At 37.4% G+C, this 18,146-nt stretch overlaps 1 protein-coding gene across 4 annotated transcripts in view; it reads right to left on the bottom strand.

Annotated features, from left to right (window-relative positions):
• Positions 1 to 18,146, bottom strand: part of FRYL (FRY like transcription coactivator) — a 248,264-nt gene that overhangs the window by 160,440 nt on the left and 69,678 nt on the right. The gene's annotated exons all lie outside the window — the stretch shown is intronic.

An 18,146-nucleotide genomic window follows, 5' to 3' on the forward strand; every position in this document is an offset into this window, starting at 1 on the left:
TACACTAAGGGAAAAAGATAATTATACTCCTTAAGACATATTCAGCAGTAATAGTATTGTTAGGAGTGTCATTTAAAGCTTGTATTTTTTCATAATGGTCCAAGAAATCTGGAATAAGTCTAGGCCATTTCTATTCCTGAACAGGCCCAAAACCTAAATTCACACCAGGGCTGTAAAGGCTAACCACACAGAACCCCAATACCAAGACACCACTGAGCACATCTTGTTGATCAGAGACATCTCAGGACCAGTTAAGAGCAGGGATCCCCCTGGTCTAATGGATCACAGATGCCTCAACGTGTTGCATGAACAAAGGGCATCCCACAGTCCCAAAATACTACCTACTCCACGTCATTCTTGCACATTAACAATGTATGTCAACAAACAAAAGGATCTGAGTTGTACACAAAGATGTTTAATTTTTCTTTTTAATTAAAGTATTCCCCAAAGTGATTTGACAATACAATCCTCCTTTCATCAAACAGCTGTTAACAGATTCAGGGAATAAGCTGATCTAGACCCAAACAAACCACACCATTAAATGCCAAGACTCAGAACTGAATCATGTCAGCAAGCGGACAAGTTGGTAGGCATACTCCTGGATATTTTGCCACATTTTTTCTACTCCTATTGAGCTAAGCCTATTAGTTTCACACAAATCTTAAAAGTTACTTAATACTATTTGGCTACAATGTCCCCCCAAAGTAACCAAGGTTCATTCCTAGTAAACCTTTATAAACTACAACAAGCAAAACTACCTGTCATACAGAACGTCAGAGTATGACAACTTTTTTGGGTGTGGGTGTGGGGGTTAAATAATAGGTGATTTTCTTACAATCTTAAAAAAAATGATTTTCTTCTGTTTAAGTTTTGTCTACACGGACTTAAAAGAATAAATCAGAACATAAAGTTTCTATTATATCTAATCAGTCTGTTAGCTTGTATATACAGCCAAAGCAAATCAACAGTTTCTTTGGGACATAGATGCATAAAATTAATTTTAGGGCTGATTTTGGAAGTTCCATCTTACACCAGGACTTCTTGGGGACAGAGGGTGAGTGAAAATGGCATTTTCCATTTATATGGAAAATAATTCAATAGGACCATGTGAGCAGAGCCTGTGCTCTGAACTTTATTCTGCAATGTAAAGAATAAAATAAGTAGTTGTTACTACTCCAACTATTAGTCACAGCTTTAACAAAGGTTAATGGAATTAAGTACTTCCTTTCTAACCCTTCCTAAACTTTTATCACCCAAATCGCTAAAGTATTAACCAGGAGAACTACATAGGCACCCAACAATGCTTTTAGAAGATCGAGGCAGGGCTCCACTGTATTCTGAAAGCTTTCTCAATGCCTCAATTACTAATCATATTTTTAAATTACAGAAATAATACTCCTATCATTCTTCAAGTGAGTTCTCTATCCTTAACCTTTTGATTAATCACAGAAACAAACGCATAGGCTAGAGCTCACTGCAAGCTTGCCAAAAGACCAGTCTAAATGTCAGTCTTCTATTTTATTCTTTCTATAAATTCAGAATTCTCCAAGTTGTGTCATACATATATATTTTTTGGTCTCATCACCTTAAAAAGATAGTCGCAGAAATCATTTCTCAATGGCATATCCTTGGCAAAGCAGAAATAGCTATTTTGGATAATTTCCTTCAACTATATTCCTCTCCATCTTTTAAATTAATATATTAAAGAATGCTTTTAAAATGACAAGATTTAGAATATTTTTAAGAAATTCACAATTTCACTACTGTCAGCCTTTGCTGAGGTCCTCTTGGCATGGGCCAGATACTATAAAGCACTGGGTACAAAAGATGACTGTGACAGTTTTCTTGCCCTCAAGGAGTTAGAAAGAAGGTTTCCCTCTTTCTTTTAATCAATTTCCATTTAATTCTATGCCTTTCCCCCGGCATTTTAAGGATTCATGCAATTAGTTACTTGCTTTACATTTCTAAGTAGAAGGTAGATAGAGATACATTCTAATACACCAAAAGAACATATACCAGGAAAAATTCTCAGTAAATCATACAAAAATACTGCCATTTACATATAGGATCCAAACAAAATGTTCCTTGATATATAATGACGTTTGGATTCAACTGAAAATATCATACAACACAATTCACTGGAATTTAATGTTCCACCTACCCGAAAGGAAATACAAGTCTTCAATTATTAACATTCTTAGAAAGAGTGCAAATATACGGATTACTCCTCATATTAACACCTTTTTAAATATCTCAGAAATTATTAAACTGATAGCCAAAACATCTATAATACGGAAAAAAATAGACACTTGGCAAGTTTTTCTATACAAAATGTCAAATATCCTATCACTCCTAGAGCCTTCTACAGCCCCACAGACTTCAGCTTCTTCAAGAAGTCTTATCTCTTGGGGCCAGCCCAGTGGCACAAGTGGTTAAGTGCTCGCACTCTGCTGCGGTGGCCCGGGGTTCACTGGTTTGGATCCTGGGCATGCACTGACACACCACTTGTTAAGCCATGCTGTGGTGATGTCCCATATAAAGTAGAGGAAGATGGGCATGGATGTTAGCCCAGGGCCAGTCTTTCTCAGCAAAAAAAAGAGGAGGATTGGCATTGGATGTTAGCTCAGGGCTGGTCCTCCTCACAAAAAAAAAAAAAAAAAAGTCCTATCTCTTTTGGAGTTTAGAAAAGAGATGGAAAGTCTTTAGGTATGGAAGGCAAGATGCTCTCAGGTCTGTTAGGTAATTAGCACCACACACGAAATACAAAAAAGAAAAAAAAAAACAACAGTTGTAAAAATTACTTCATATTTTGCTTTGAAATCTTATTAAATAATGTAACAAATATTAACACAGTAATTACCTATAATTATATCAATCGTGAACATTTACTTCTTACTGCACTTACATCTACTTACTTCATTCTATATTTCCCAAATTTTCTACAATGAATTTGTTTTAACATTTCAAAACTTTTCATTACAGGGCCAGCCCTGTGGCTTAGCAGTTCAGTGCGCACACTCCGCTACTGGCGGCCCGGGTTCGGATCCCGGGCGCGCACCAACGCACCACTTCTCTGGCCATGCTGAGGCCGCGTCCCACATACAGCAACTAGAAGGATGTGCAACTATGACGTGCAACTATCTGCTGGGGCTTTGGCAACTATCTGGGGCTTTGGGGGGGGCGGGGAAAAAGGAGGAGGATTGGCAATAGATGTTACCTCAGAGCCGGTCTTCCTCAGCAAAAAGAGGAGGATTAGCATGGATGTTAGCTCAGGGCTGATCTTCCTCACAAAAAAAAAAAAAAAAAAACTTCATTACAAAAAGAAAGCAGAGGGCCGGCCCCATGGCTTAGCGGTTAAGTGCGTGCGCTCCGCTGCTGGCAGCCCAGGTTCAGATCCCAGGCGCGCACCGACGTACCGCTTCTCTGGCCATGCTGAGGCCACATACAGCAACTAGAAGGATGTGCAACTAGGACATACAACTATCTACCGGGGCTTTGGGGGAAAAAATAAATAAATAAAATTATTAAAAAAAAAAAAAAAGAAAGAAAGCAGAGCTCCTTGGAGAAATGGCTGATTCTAGGCCTAGAGCACAGAACCCACAAGATAAATCTAGAGCATCTGGTGGTGCCAGAAAGTAGGAAAGGGTTCAAAAAACAAACAATGTGGGTATGTCAAAGGGATATGGGATCCAACTGAAAGAGCTGCCAATGGCCAAAGCTAACAATCTGAGCAATAAAATAAACAACATAGTTTTGGAATATAACCCAAAGTATACAATAAATATCCATGAGTCTATACTGATATAAATAAATGATTAAATAAATAAATAAGGGAGAAGAGACAAATCTCACATGGCACAGAAAAGAGTTAACCTAGCAGGCCTGACTGGTATCCTTTGAAAGGTGTGCTTACAAGATTGGCCCTTGGCTAACATCTAAGAACTTGGATTGTAAGAGGGTCCCAGCATTCCCAGAAGTGCTAAGAGGGGCTCACTATGCCTAAACTGTTGCTACAAACAATATAGTTCATGCCGAACATCTGCTTTCCTTCAGGGAGTCTAAAATTTGAGTATGTGCCAAGCAGGGTGTACCTATGTGATAAGCCCCAATAAAAATCCCAGGCACTGAATCTCTAACAAGCTTCCCTGGTTGGTAACATTTCACCCGTGGTGTCCAGCTCACTACAGGGGAATCAACTGCGAGGGAACCTCCTCTATGATGCTACTGAGACACTGAAAGCTTGTGCCAGGTTTCCTCCCCTGGATGTCCCGTGAATTTTGCCCCATGTGCCTTTTACACTTTGCTGATTCTGCTTAGTATCCTTTAGCTGTAATAAATCACAGCTGTGAGTACAACTGGATCTGTGTCCTGTGAGTCCTTCTAACAGATTATTAAACCTGAGGATGGTCTTGGGGACCTCTGACACACCTTCAGAAGAATTCTAAATAATTTATGCAGATACTTCACCCTCAAGAAGGAGAGGCAATACTCCCCAATGCTTAAAAGTGTGGTCTACACTTCTGACTTCCTTCCAAAGGGTACAGTATAGAAAGCAGGGGGAAAAGAGTAATTTTATTGTGGAGAAATCTGACATACACTACTACTTCAGCCAGGAGATCAAAGTTAACATTATTGGCGATAAATCGAGAGTACACATTCTTGAAATGCTGTGATGAAAATGGCACTTTACCTCTGTGTTCTTCCTCCCAAAACCCCAGAACCCAAGTCTAACCATGAAAAAAAAAATCAGATAAACCCAAATTGAACAGTCTACAAAATACCCAACCAATACTCCTGAACACTATCTGAGGTCATCACAAACAAGGAAAATCTGGGAAACTATTACAGTTGAATACCCAGGGCATTCTGTAGATACTCCAGAAGGGTCAAGCCTTATTAGTGGGGCTAAAAAGTACTTTAAATCCTCCTTAACATAACTTCAAAGGATCCAAAACAAGCCTCAAAGGATTAAGCTATCTACAAGTAACTGCCTTCTAGAACACAGAACAACACTCTTTAAAAGAATGTAACAAAATTCAGCTCTCAACAATGTCACATTTACAATGTCTGGCATCCAATTAAAATTTAGATGTGTCAAGAAGTAGAAAAATGTGGCCCATAAAATCAGTCAATAGATCAGATCTAGAAATGACAGAGATGCTGGAATTAGCATATGAGCTCTCTAAAAAGCTATTATGAATAGGCTCAAGGACTGAAAGGAAAAAATAAACACAATGAGGAGAAAATAGAAGATATGAAAATAGACTCATATAGAACTTTGGGGGATAAAATATACAATATCTAAAACAATAAATTCACTGAATGGGACCAAGAGAAGATTAGATTCTGCAGAAAAAAAGATCAGTAATCTTGGAGAAATGGAAACAGTAATTTCCCAAGTGAAGCACAGATGACAAAACAATGGAAAAAAATGCACAAAGCCTCAGTGACCTTCGGAACAACATCAAATGGTCTAACATTGTGTAACTGGCGTCTCAGAGGGGTGAACGTAAAGTACTACTTGAAGGAGTAATGATCAAAAATTTTCTAAAATTGATGAAGACTATAAACCCACAAACGCAAAACTCTCATGCAACCTCAAGCAAAAATAACGCACATACCAAAAAACACATGCAAAGGCACTCCATAATTAAACTAATAAAAACCAGCAACAAAGAGAAAATCTTAAAAGCAGTCAAAGAAAATGATTCATTACGTACAGAGGAACAAAGACTAAAAATAAACACAGATGTCTCATCTGAAACTATACAACACAGAAGTTGGAATGATGTCACCAAAGAGCTTAAAGAATAAAACTGATGACCTATAATTCTATATCCAGTGAAAATATCTTGCAAAGATACAAGCAAAAAACTTTTCCAAGACAGACAAAAGCTGAAAGAATTTGTCACCAATAGATCTGCATACAAAAAAAACATTAAAGAAAGCTCTTCAGGCAGAAGGAAAATTATACAAGATGAAAATGTGAATCCACACAAACAATGAAGAGTGCCAGAAATGGTAAATTTGCAGGTGAGGAGAAGACCTTTTATTTCTCATTTTAAATTTTCAGTTAATTGACTGCTTAAAGCAAAAGTGGTTAACAGTGTACTGTCAGGTTTATAACATATGTAGAAATAAAACGTTTGACTACAATAGCACAAAGGATGAAGGGGAGAAAGATAAGTATAAGGTTTCAGGTTCTTAGATTATACATAAAACGTTATGCTATTATTTGAAAGTAGACTGTGGTAAGCTGAAATTCATTTTATAAACCCTAGAGCAACTAGTTTAAACAGGAGAGAGATAATAAGCCAATAATAGAATAAATTAGAATACTAAAAAATATACAATTAATCCAAAAGAAGACAAGGAAAGAGGAGAAAAAAGAAAACAAAACAGATGGGACAAACAGGAAACAAAAGCAAGATAGATTCAAATCCAACCATGCCACTAATTACATTAAATATAAATGGTCTAAACGCTGTATAGAAGCATCATGCCAGGTGCTAAAGGAGAATTTAGTGAATAAAACAGATCTTTTTGCCTTCGGGAAGGTCAGGATCCAGTGGTGGAGATAAAGAGTGTGTTTGTGGGTGTGGGTGTGTGTGTCCCCACATACATACATGCAAATATAAAATTACAAATTGTGATTGAGTGCCGTGAAGGTAATAAAGGGGGTATAGCGAAAAAGAAAACCAGATGAGGCCCTCCTGAGGAAGGGTGATCAGGGTGGCCACCCTGAGGGAACAATGTCAAATCTGAAATCTGTTCAGCACTGGATCTTCTTTTAAACAATGAATCTTTATGTTTAACCTCCAAAAGGAAAACAGATGAAAATCAAAGTAACTCTGGCTGGCCAGGGTTAGAGCACCAGAGTCCTACCTACTTGGTTCTTCCACTTGCCTCAGAAGATTCTCAAAGAACCCCTAACATACCCATAGGGCTCCAAGAAATATAGAAGTCAGTAACTGGATGCTATAGAAAAGTCTGATCAGGAACAAGGTCAGAAAGACCACTTGATTGGTTAGGCAGAGAATGGACTCGAGGAGAACACAGAGGAAGTCAATGGGCTATTTAAACTGCTGAGGTGATAGGCCGGCCCCGTGGCTTAGCGGTTAAGTGCTCGTGCTCCACTACTGGCGGCCCAGGTTCGGATCCTGGGCGTGCACCGACGCACCGCTTCTCCGGCCATGCTGAGGCCGCGTCCCACATACAGCAACTAGAAGGATGTGCAACTGTGACATACAACTATCTACTGGGGCTTTGGGGAAAAAATAAAAAGGAGGAGGATTGGCAATAGATGTTAGCTCAGAGCCGGTCTTCCTCAGCAAAAAGAGGAGGAGGTCATAGCTATAAAAGAGTTTCTAATAAAGGTAAGTTTTATACAAATGTCACAGATTAGACCAACGCATCACTATATTCACAAAATACCAGCACAAAACTAGTAAAGAAGCATTTTAACTACACTCTATAATTTTGGGAGGGGTTACCTATGCAGCAGTTATATTACTTGTGTATGCCACAAGGTAAAATTACTGTTACCTTCCTGACACAGGATGTTTATTAATAGCCCAACTTGTTCCTAGCTTCTAGTTTAAGTTCTTTGTATATATTTCACACATAAAGCAAAAAAATTGCTTCCTCTGCTCGAAATGAATCAATCCAGACCCTGTAATCATACTTTCTTCTTTGCCCTCACAAACCATACCAATGTGCTATCACTTGGCCCAGGGCTAAGATATTATTATTTCTTGAATGAAAACAGAAAATCTGCTGGTTCTGAATATATTTAAAATTGATTCTTGAGATCCTAAGAACTCTAGACATCAGAAATTATTTTTAATTGCTTGAAATAATTTTTGAAGATACTGTTAATAAAAATCCAGATTTAAAATTTTCTCTTCAAAAGGCAACTACTTATTGGATTTGTATTTTTACAACACACACAATGTATGTTCATTGCACCAAAAGAAACTAGAATTGTTAATAGCAGGATACTTTCATTGTCCACACATACATACAGATGGTATTGAGAAGGAAAGGGTATATGCATTACAACTGGTCAATACTACAGGGAAAGAATAGGTGAAATTCTATGAACCAAGAATAGCTTGAACAATACAGTGTATTGTTCAAAGCAGGACATTTTTGAGCATGAAAATAGGCACTATAAACAACATGCTGGAACAGAGATGTAAACCATCAACTGTCCAGGGTCTATGGAGACCTTTGGTCACCGTATCTGTGAAGCACCCATCACAAAGTAAAGGCTCACTATTTCCTGCCAACACGTGCCTTTCTGGATTTTTCCTACATTGTCAGTAGTATAACACGTTTTCAATCAACTAGAGGTTTTTATTGTAGAGACACCTTTGATATTACTCGGTTGTAAAACAAAGGGGTGAGTCAGCAAGGCTGTAATAAAATAGAAAAGGAAGAATCGACGTCAGGAGAGGAAAGGAGGTGTCAATGAGCTGCAGAGGCAGCCAATTGTAAAGACGAAAATCACACTTAGGAAGTAGAGTACCAGTAGTGTTAGGAAGAAAAGATGACGAGATTGTCCAGGTTGGGGCAAGCCCAAAACACAGGAAAATGTTTATGCGTGGTTAAGCTTAATCATAATGTACTATATTAAAAGTAAATTGGAAGGACCTACCTTCATAATCTTAATATTCCTTAAAGGCCCACTCTAAACCGAGTAAATCAGAACCCACTTTTTTATAAGAACCCTAGGTCATTCTTAAGCACATTCAAGTTTAAGGAGAGCTACTTTTAAATTATACTAAAATTAATATTAAACTAAATTAAATATCAATATAAATTAAATTAAATAGTAAATAAATAATACTAAAAATATCATTATCTTGCTTATGTCATTTTTTTGCATACATCTGTATCTATACTTATTTAAAAATAGAGATTGGGAAAATTCAGAAGGCTAAGAAATAATAAAGTGGGGGCCGGTCCGGTGGCGTAGCGGTTAAGTTCGCACGTTCTGCTTTGGCGGCCGGGGGTTCGCTGGCTCAGATCCTGGGCACAGACTTCTTCATTGCTCATCAAGCCACGCTTCTATGTGGCATCCCACATAGAAGAGCTACAACTCTACAACTATGATACACAAATATGTACTGGGGCCTGGGGGAGAAAAAAGAAAAAGAGGAAGATTGGCAACAGATGTTAGCGCAGGGCCAATCTTCCTCAAAAAAAAAAAAAAAGAACTTGAGCTTTAAAATAAATAAATAAATTGTTTAAAAAAAAAGAAATAGTAAAGAGAAATTTTCTGTATTCCTTACAAAGAACTTTTCAGAGTTTTTTAAAGTTTCTTTATCAGGTAGACTAGAAATATATACCAGCTTATACTTCTTCTTGAGAACAGTACAAGAAATCATCAGGCAGCTTACATAATCTTAAACAAATCACTCTTGAGAAACAGAAAAACCTACCAAAAGCCTAAGTAAAAGAAGAATTTAGAATTTAGGTCAGGTGACTATAATTTACATCTGTAATATTTAAAATTATTTTGGATTGTTTATCTTTAACAGTTTAAATGAATAAATCAATGATGGCATGTTCACTTCACTGACACACAATTTAAAAAAATATTAATTCTACGAGATAAACAGACTGATCCTCATCTTGACTGCCATCTTTCTACAAAGAATCACCTGAGATTGTCTAGGTTACCTTTATAGCTAATTTATTCTTTTAAACAAAAAAGTGACTAAGCTTAACAAATTTTATGATTAAGATAAGGCAGTATGTGGGCCGGCCCCGTGGCTTAGCAGTTAAGTGTGCACACTCTGCTACTGGCGGCCCGGATCCCAGGCGCGCACCAACGCACTGCTTGTCCGGCCATGCTGAGGCCGCGTCCCACATACAGCAACTAGAAGGATGTGCAGCTATGACATACAACTATCTACTGGGGCTTTGGGGGAAAAATAAATAAATAAAATTTAAAAAAAAACAAAAGATAAGGCAGCATGTATTCTATCCACATATGTGGCTGTGATAGAGGATGCGGTGATAGAGATGGGTGGAAGGTATAGGTACAGCCTAGCAGACAATGAGTTCCATTGTGGAAAAGTCCATAAAACAAAATGATTGAGGAAAGCAACCATTTCAGAACTCCACATCAGGATACTGTACTAAGGACATACAGGAAATGTGATAAGCCAATAATTGTTATCTTTTTTTTTTTTAAAGATTTATTTATTTATTTTTCCCCCGCAAAGCCCCAGCAGATAGTTGCATGTCACAGCTGCACATCCCTCTAGCTGCTGCATGTGGGACGCGGCCCCAGCATGGCCGGAGAAGAGGTGCGACGGTGCTCGCCCGGGATCCGAACCCGGGCCACCAGCAGCAGAGTGCACGCACCCAACCGCTAAGCCATGGGGCCGGCCCTAATTGTTATCTTTAAAGAATAAACCATCTGGCCTTCCACGAATAGTCACAGAATCACGTATTTTTTTTTAACTGGAGAGACTTTCAAGATTACATAATCCCTTAAATTTTAGATGAGACAACTGAAGCCCAGGGAGGATAAGTGATGTCATTGGATCCCAAATAAAAGCAAGAAATATTTATTGAACACCTACTACAGATAAAATACTATTCTAAGGGTTATAGAAAATACAAATAAGTAAAATAATGGACCCCTTCTTCAAAGCTTCCATTCTCTGCTTCCCAGGTAAGATACCTGCATGTAGCTCTCTGATGTCAGTAAAATTCTTTTCCGTATTCTAGGTTGGGGTTGGAACACATTGGCCCACAGGCCAAATCTGGTTCATCACCTGTTTTTGTAAATAGAGTTGTACTGGACACGGAGACAGACATTCATTCATGTATCATCTAGGCTCCTTTGGCTCTACCAAGTCAGAGCTGAGTAATTGTGACAGAGACTTGTGGCCTGCAAAGCTGAAAGTATTTACTACCGGCCCTTTACAGAAAAAGTTTGTCAACCTCTGTTCTAGATCATTATTTGCTCAGTTTGAGGTTTTTTTTTCTTTTTTCATTTTGAAACTAATGGAAGGGTGATTTTGCCTCCGAACTACTGCCCACTGTACTAGATGGTTTTGAAGGAAAAGCCAGTGGGCTAAATATGGAAACTGACAGCAACTCTTGGTAACAAGTAAAAACTTGCTCTGGCATATAAAGGACAAGAACCAAAGGACTGAGGACTCTAATATTCGACAAACATTTACTAACTGCTCAGTAACTGCCTGCCATTGGGCTAAGCTCTGGGGCCACCCACATAAATAAGACCAACTCAGTTCTCAAAGAACTCACTATCGGGTCAAAGAAACAATACTTTTATATTAAATGGAATAATAGAAGCTAGTGGACAATGAGTTAGAGTCCTCACATACAGAATAATTAACTGAGGTTGGGGGTGAGGGAAATATTCAACCCCAAAGATAGTCACAAAGAGACTTCTATTCCCCCTGCAGAGTTCTAGTCACAGGAAGCGTATAACTATCTATAGTTGCCTCAACCCAAAGCCTATTACTTGTACATGGATGGTTAACCCTTGGACTGTATGTTGCTTCCTGAATTCTTTTATAGCACATTTTATTTTTGTTTAACTTTTCTAGTATATTCTTTTAGTTACATTTTAAACTTACACTTAGTTTTAGTCATCTTACTATTTCACTGTTTTTTTTTAACCTCATCTTTATTATTTTCTTTAGTATCTTCCAATATAGGTATTATTTTTTATCATCTTATTCATCTTTTTACACCTTTGTTATTTCAGTATGTTTTGCCTAATATTTATTCAGTTATATACTTTTCTTAGCCTCTTTTGTTTCAACTATTTTATCTTAGATACAATACCTCCTTACTTTTGCTTCTTAAGTGAGGAATAAGCAGGGGTGATCATCGAAATAGTGAGCCACCAGGAAGGTAACTGAACAATTTGAGCAAGCCCAGCCTCAGAATGGAGGTGGGTCCTGGGGGTCCTGGTGTGCCTAGGACTTACCCTTTAGTTGATGAAACCGGGGGTGGTGCAAGAGGGTCCTGGGGTTGGAGCAGGAGGACTGAAGCAGCAGGAGCATTTGGGGGAGGAGATGGAGCTGTAGTTGAATATCAACTGATACGAGGAATTGTAATATTTTAACAACCAGTATCGCCCTGCCAGTACACACTGGATAAATATCAGTTCTGTGATTAGGAAACAGCAGAGTAAGTGGGATAGAGAGGAAGCTATTCCAGGTCCCTTAAAAAGGAAGACAGATACATTTATTTCAATTGTTTCTTGCAAGTCCTTTCTAAAAGCCAAAGAAGACCCTGATCCTAACTCTAGCCACACTTTAAAAAGTTCCAATTTTTTGTTTTTTTTGTGTGTGTGAGGAAGATCAGCACTGAGCTAACATCCGATGCCAAGCCTCCTCTTTTTTTTGCTGAGGAAGACTGGCCCTGAGCTAACACCTGTGCCCATCTTCCTCTACTTTATATGAGACGCCGCCACAGCATGGCTCTACAAGCAGTATGTCGGTGCGTGCCCGGGATCCGAACTGGCGAACCCCGGGCTGCCGCAGCCCAGCGCGAGCACTTAACTGCTTGCGCCACCGGGCCGGCCCCAAAATGTTCCAATTTTTAAAAATATACCTCCATGTAACTTGAGAAGACAGCCTAGAATGATCCTTCTTTAAGAAGTGTTAGGCTAACTTGAAAAACAGCCGAGAGAAACTACCGAAGCAATACTGTTGTGCTAACTTCTAAAAACCTTTGTATCTGAACCACACCATCATTCGGCAGGAGTTATGTGCAAGAGCACACACTGTGGACAGAGAAGGAAGCACAGGAAAGGGTGTTGCAACTCAAGCTCCCATGAACTGTCACATAGCTATAAATCACACGCTAACATTTTTTGGAATTATGTGCAATAAAAGACATGGATCCAAATTCCTAGAATATTTTCTATGATGAAACGCTCCAAGGATAAATTCTAGTTAAATTTGATTCATCTACCTCCAAGTCAAACATCCAAAAGCTTGTGTAAATAATAATAGCCACCATGTTTTGAACTATGCGTCAATTCTGCTGCTGTTTTTTTGTAATCTTGAAAACAATGCTACAAAAACGATATCACTCAAGTTGATACGTGAGGTTAACTGGCCTAGAGAGATTAAGCAGCCTGTTCAAGGACACACAGCCAGTCACTGGTAGAGCTCAGCTCAGTCTGGATCAAAGCCCCACTCCACTCCTTTCTCAGTACTTCACTGCCTCCCATTACGCCTGTAGGTCTTCCCAATATCTCTTCTCCATCGTGAGAATTCTCACAGATTCAGAGAAAGCATGAATATAACAACCCAAAAAGGCTTCTCCTACATCCTTCCATGATTACAGACTGAAAAGTACTACAAAGGCCCTCTTCAGTAAGGGAACTTACTATGAAAGCCCAATGCTTCCAATTCCCATTTGTATAAGCAAGAAGAGCTCCGGAACTCCTTCATACACTTACACAGTAAGTGCCAGGTATCATTTGGATCAGGCCAGAAATTTCATAGCAGACATTATTACTTGGAGCTCAGGTTCTTCCACGTCATCGCCCTCCCCAACAACCTTTTTATCACATTTGAATTCCAAACGATTCTGCATTTCCTTTGGTCTGTTATCGCTACAAGCATTTCAAGTGTCAGAAGAAAATCTCATCTCAGTTGTCTCCCAGGACCTTCTCTAAATTCCCTGTTAATAGTCCAGTCTCTGATGAAGACTTAAATGACTCTCTACTCATCTCATTCCCTTCTAAAAAGAAACTGGCCTGCCATGGTATTCCTCTACCCAATATAGGGCAAATCAACAAAAAGGAGCTATTCTGGAGATACAAAATTTAACCACTGAGAGCAATGGTTCTGCAAAAAGCAAAGCTGAAAAGATCACTTATTCAGGAAATCCAGTTTAGTAACAGTTAGCTTCCCCCTTTTTTTACTAGTCAACTATAGACAGCAGCGATTAAAACTCAACCAAAAGACACTTGGAATTTTATAACAACTGCTACATTTTGGTTTGTCCCTGCTAGTGAGCTGTGCTATATACCTCAGGAGAGGTAAACCAGTATACTATTTAAATGTTTATATCTCGTGGAGTCATTAACACTTTGTAATGAAATGGAAATGGTATCTCAATGTATGTCTCAATTATTTTTGTGACAGTCATGTGAAACAGCTATTCATTTTATCAGCTTATTTAACCAGAGTGTTATAAAAATAATTAACAACTGTTCATTAAAGTGAAGCACAGGGTCTCAAAGAGTAATGCTTAATATACAGTAGAAATAAAGTTTTTTCCTAGTGAAATGTAGCTCTTAATTAAAATGAAAGCACCAAGGGGCCAGCCCCGTGGCGCAAGCGGTTAAGTGCGCGCGCTCCGCTGCAACGGCCCAGAGTTGGCAGGTTCGGATCCCGGGCTCGCACCCACGCACCGCTTGTTACGCCATGCTGCCATGCTGTGGCGGCGTCCCGTATAGAGTAGAGGAATATGGGCACAGATGTTAGCCCAGGACCAGTCTTCCTCAGCAAAAAAGAGGAGGATTGGCATCAGATGTTAGCTCAGGGCTGGTCTTCCTCACAAAAAAAAAAAAATGAAAGCACCAAAAAAAGCATATGTTCTTTAATGGAACTATTAAACTTGATTGATACACTAGTCTTTTAAAAAATATTTTATACACAAAGACTTAAAAACATCAAACACTGCAATGAGATGGAGCAGAGGGAGCAAATGCCTGACTTTAAAACAATGGCATGGCTATACCACTCAGTAGCCGAAAAACCTCAAATAATGTGGTTAAGCCTCCCTGAACCTTTAAAACTTTGTATAACAACCTATCTCACTGGGTTTTCAAGAGGACTTAGATAACACTTGCTCATTCAACCAATACTTATTGAACAACTATTATGTTCCAAGCCATGGAATGTATCAGTAGACAGAGCAAACTCTATGCTTAACATATTCTATTTGAGGAGGGGAAAGGGGACAGGTATGCACTAAATAGGTAGACAAATGAGAGCATTTAAGTTAATGGTAAAACAAAACAAGAAAACAGTACCCAGAATACAGAAGGCGCTCAGAAGTTGCTTTCACCCTTAAGGTTGATATACACTTAGTTCTGTATCATTATCTCTGTTCTTGGTGAATTATAAAAATCAATCTTATAATATACACTCATTTATTAACTTACACTCACTTATTCTTGACTCCAAACAGAATGAACAACAACAAGAAAATTAAGGTTGATTCCACCAGAATAAAAATAATCCAATCCTGGAGATACAAGGACTTTGCAGCTGTCACAACAGAAGCCTGTGGAAACATACTGCCTGATTCTTAGGATCTGACTCATGACTATGCCTAACATTCATTGTTCTTCAGTGGTCAGACAACATTGTAGTATATCCTAAATCAGTGAAGGGCATTTTCTCCCCACCAACTTTTATGGTTGAAGATAAATATTAGTAGAATTGGTAGAAATAATACCTATCAGTGAACAGTCTTCGATGACATGATTAGGACTCTACACAAAAAATATATGGATATTTAAGCATCGTATGAATAAGATTACACAACATGAATATGTGAACATTTTGATTCCTTTTTTTAGTTAAGGAAGTAGGAAGAGCAAATAAATGATTTACTTCTTTAACAAAATTGCAACATTTTACATCTATATACAATAGAGTCCTTTGTAAATTACAACTGTTAGCTAATCATTTAGTTAAAAAGCTCTATTAAAGTAGGAATCAGGGGAATAAAAGAACAATAGGTCCACTAAAGGTTTTATTTTAACTTAAAATATAAAATCTGCTTTATTCCCTAGCCTTTTGATATAGTGCCAAGTCCTTGTCTCTCAAGGTGAATTTGCTGATTACACCACTGTCTTTCTTGCCTAAAATTCAACCCATGTACATCATCTATGATTTCTAGTTTCAATTTCTTCCAAGTGGAGTGGGAAGTTGAAGGTATGTGAGGGCAAATCCTTCCAATCTTGTACATTCCTCTGGCCGACTTGTAATTCAAAAGCAAACTTTTTTAGGAATTCACTTTTATGGAGTCTGACCAAAGCATTCATTTTGTTTACACTGAAACAACTTTTTTCAGTCTCATACTTCACTAAATTATGTAATACCTAATTAAATTACATGATCATAATTACAAGTATAACTGGCAAAAACAGGTTTGGTTTAAAACACAACCAACTCTTGGTAAGCCCACAACTCAACCTGCTGGGAGCAGAAATGTCAGCGGAGATTTGAACAGTGTACAGTGTACTATGGGCATTTGTTAATATTATTTTACAGAGAAATAGAGGATTTCTGGTAAATCCACAGTGGGTTGTTTGAGAATTTCTATAAAAAATTTAAAAATACTAGGTTACTTAATATTTAGAGAAAGTTAAAAAGTTTATCAAAAGCAAAGAAAAATGTTCCTCAAAATATCAACCCCTACAAATACCTCAAAATTCTAAGCATATTTTTATTAAAGAAACCATAAGCATCTATAAATACTTCTGGAGCTAAAAGCAGCAGGTGAATTTCTGTATACTGCAAACTAGCTTATTCTCAATTGATCCTCTCACAAAAGTACAATGATCAATCCATATTACAATCTTGTCTAACATCCCTTAGAAATAACTTTTTAAATCTTTAATAATTAAAGGGGTTGGAAACCACTGATCTAAGTACTACGAGATTACATACCAGTTTCTCTCTAAAAGAACAGTTCTTTCTTATATTACTGATATGAAATCTCTTCATATTCCTGATTTCTCCTCATTAAATGAACAAAACTGTAACGCCCCTTAAAAGAACTGTTCCCAGTCATGTTTGCATAACTTCTGGCTAAACTACTGCATTATCTCTATCCCAGAACCACCAGTAAACAGGAAGTAAAATCCATTCATGCTGAGTTGTATGTAACCTATGTATAGGCTGGTGAGAACCATGTGGCTTTTATTCTTATAAAACTATAAATTTAGTATTAAATCTTGAGAGTCAAGAAAAGGACTTTGATCAGTAAATTTAAATTTAAGAACTAGACACTTTAAAACCAAATCTTCAAAAGAAATTGCCAAAGAAGTCCTTGAAATTAATTTTAATAGTCATTCCCTAAAGTTGAATTTTATTTTTGAAGAGAAAACTAGGCAAGAGTTTTTCCAGAAAGAACCTGTAGCCTCTGAAATTTCAGACAACAGATTCTTCAGTATTCCATGATTTTGCTTTGTTTTGACCGTGACTGGTAAAAAGATATAAACTATGGGAAATTTTAATTATTAAATTTAGTGCTTATTTGCAAATTAACATAAATTACAAAATCTAATTCTTACACTTTATAACATGTATGCTATGTTCAAAAATGTGTAAGGTAGTCTTAAAAAAAAGGAGCCATTTTAAACCAATGGGCATAGTATATTACATTTAAATACAAAGTCCAACCATATAGGCTGAGGTACAGTGAAGAAAACAACTAAATGATTCAAGACTGAAAGTTAAAGCAAAAGCAAATTTTTAATAACTTACATAACTGCACATATTAATATATTCATATTTTTCATTTATGCCTATATACACTGTAGAACACAATACTAAGTGCTGAATGATTTACAGATTTTAATTGAAATTAAGAGGCACTAAGATTTCAGTGGCCTCACCTCCCCTTCATCTCCCCAAATGAGTGAAGAGGATAAAAAAATGACTTCTAATACCAGTACATTGTAGATATCAATATATATTTCTCTTTAAAATTTAGAAGCTCCTTCTCCTTTCTTTTACTTAATTGATATTTTTAAAACAGAAAGTATGGATTATCATAAATATGACCCTATTTTTTAAATTAACAAGAAACAGCGTTAGGAAGAATACAAAGAAATAGGGACACTCTTATCCTGTCCTGGGGAGCTTAAATTGAGAAATTTTTGAAAGGTAACTTGGCATTGTCTACCAAATTTCAAATGCACACAGAAATTTATACTAAGAAGCAATCATACAAAGGCACAAAGCGATATATAAATGGATATTTATGACATTATTTTTAATAACTAAAAATTAAAGTCATTCTAAATGTGTATCAATAAGGGACTGATTCAATAAATTATTACATCTAAGCAATGGAGTGCATTTTAAAGGAGAAAGAAAGATGTTTATGATGTA

Source organism: Ceratotherium simum, chromosome 8, assembly GCF_057802395.1.
Source record: "Ceratotherium simum simum isolate JZ-2026a chromosome 8, ASM5780239v1, whole genome shotgun sequence".
NCBI classification, from domain to species: domain Eukaryota; kingdom Metazoa; phylum Chordata; class Mammalia; order Perissodactyla; family Rhinocerotidae; genus Ceratotherium; species Ceratotherium simum.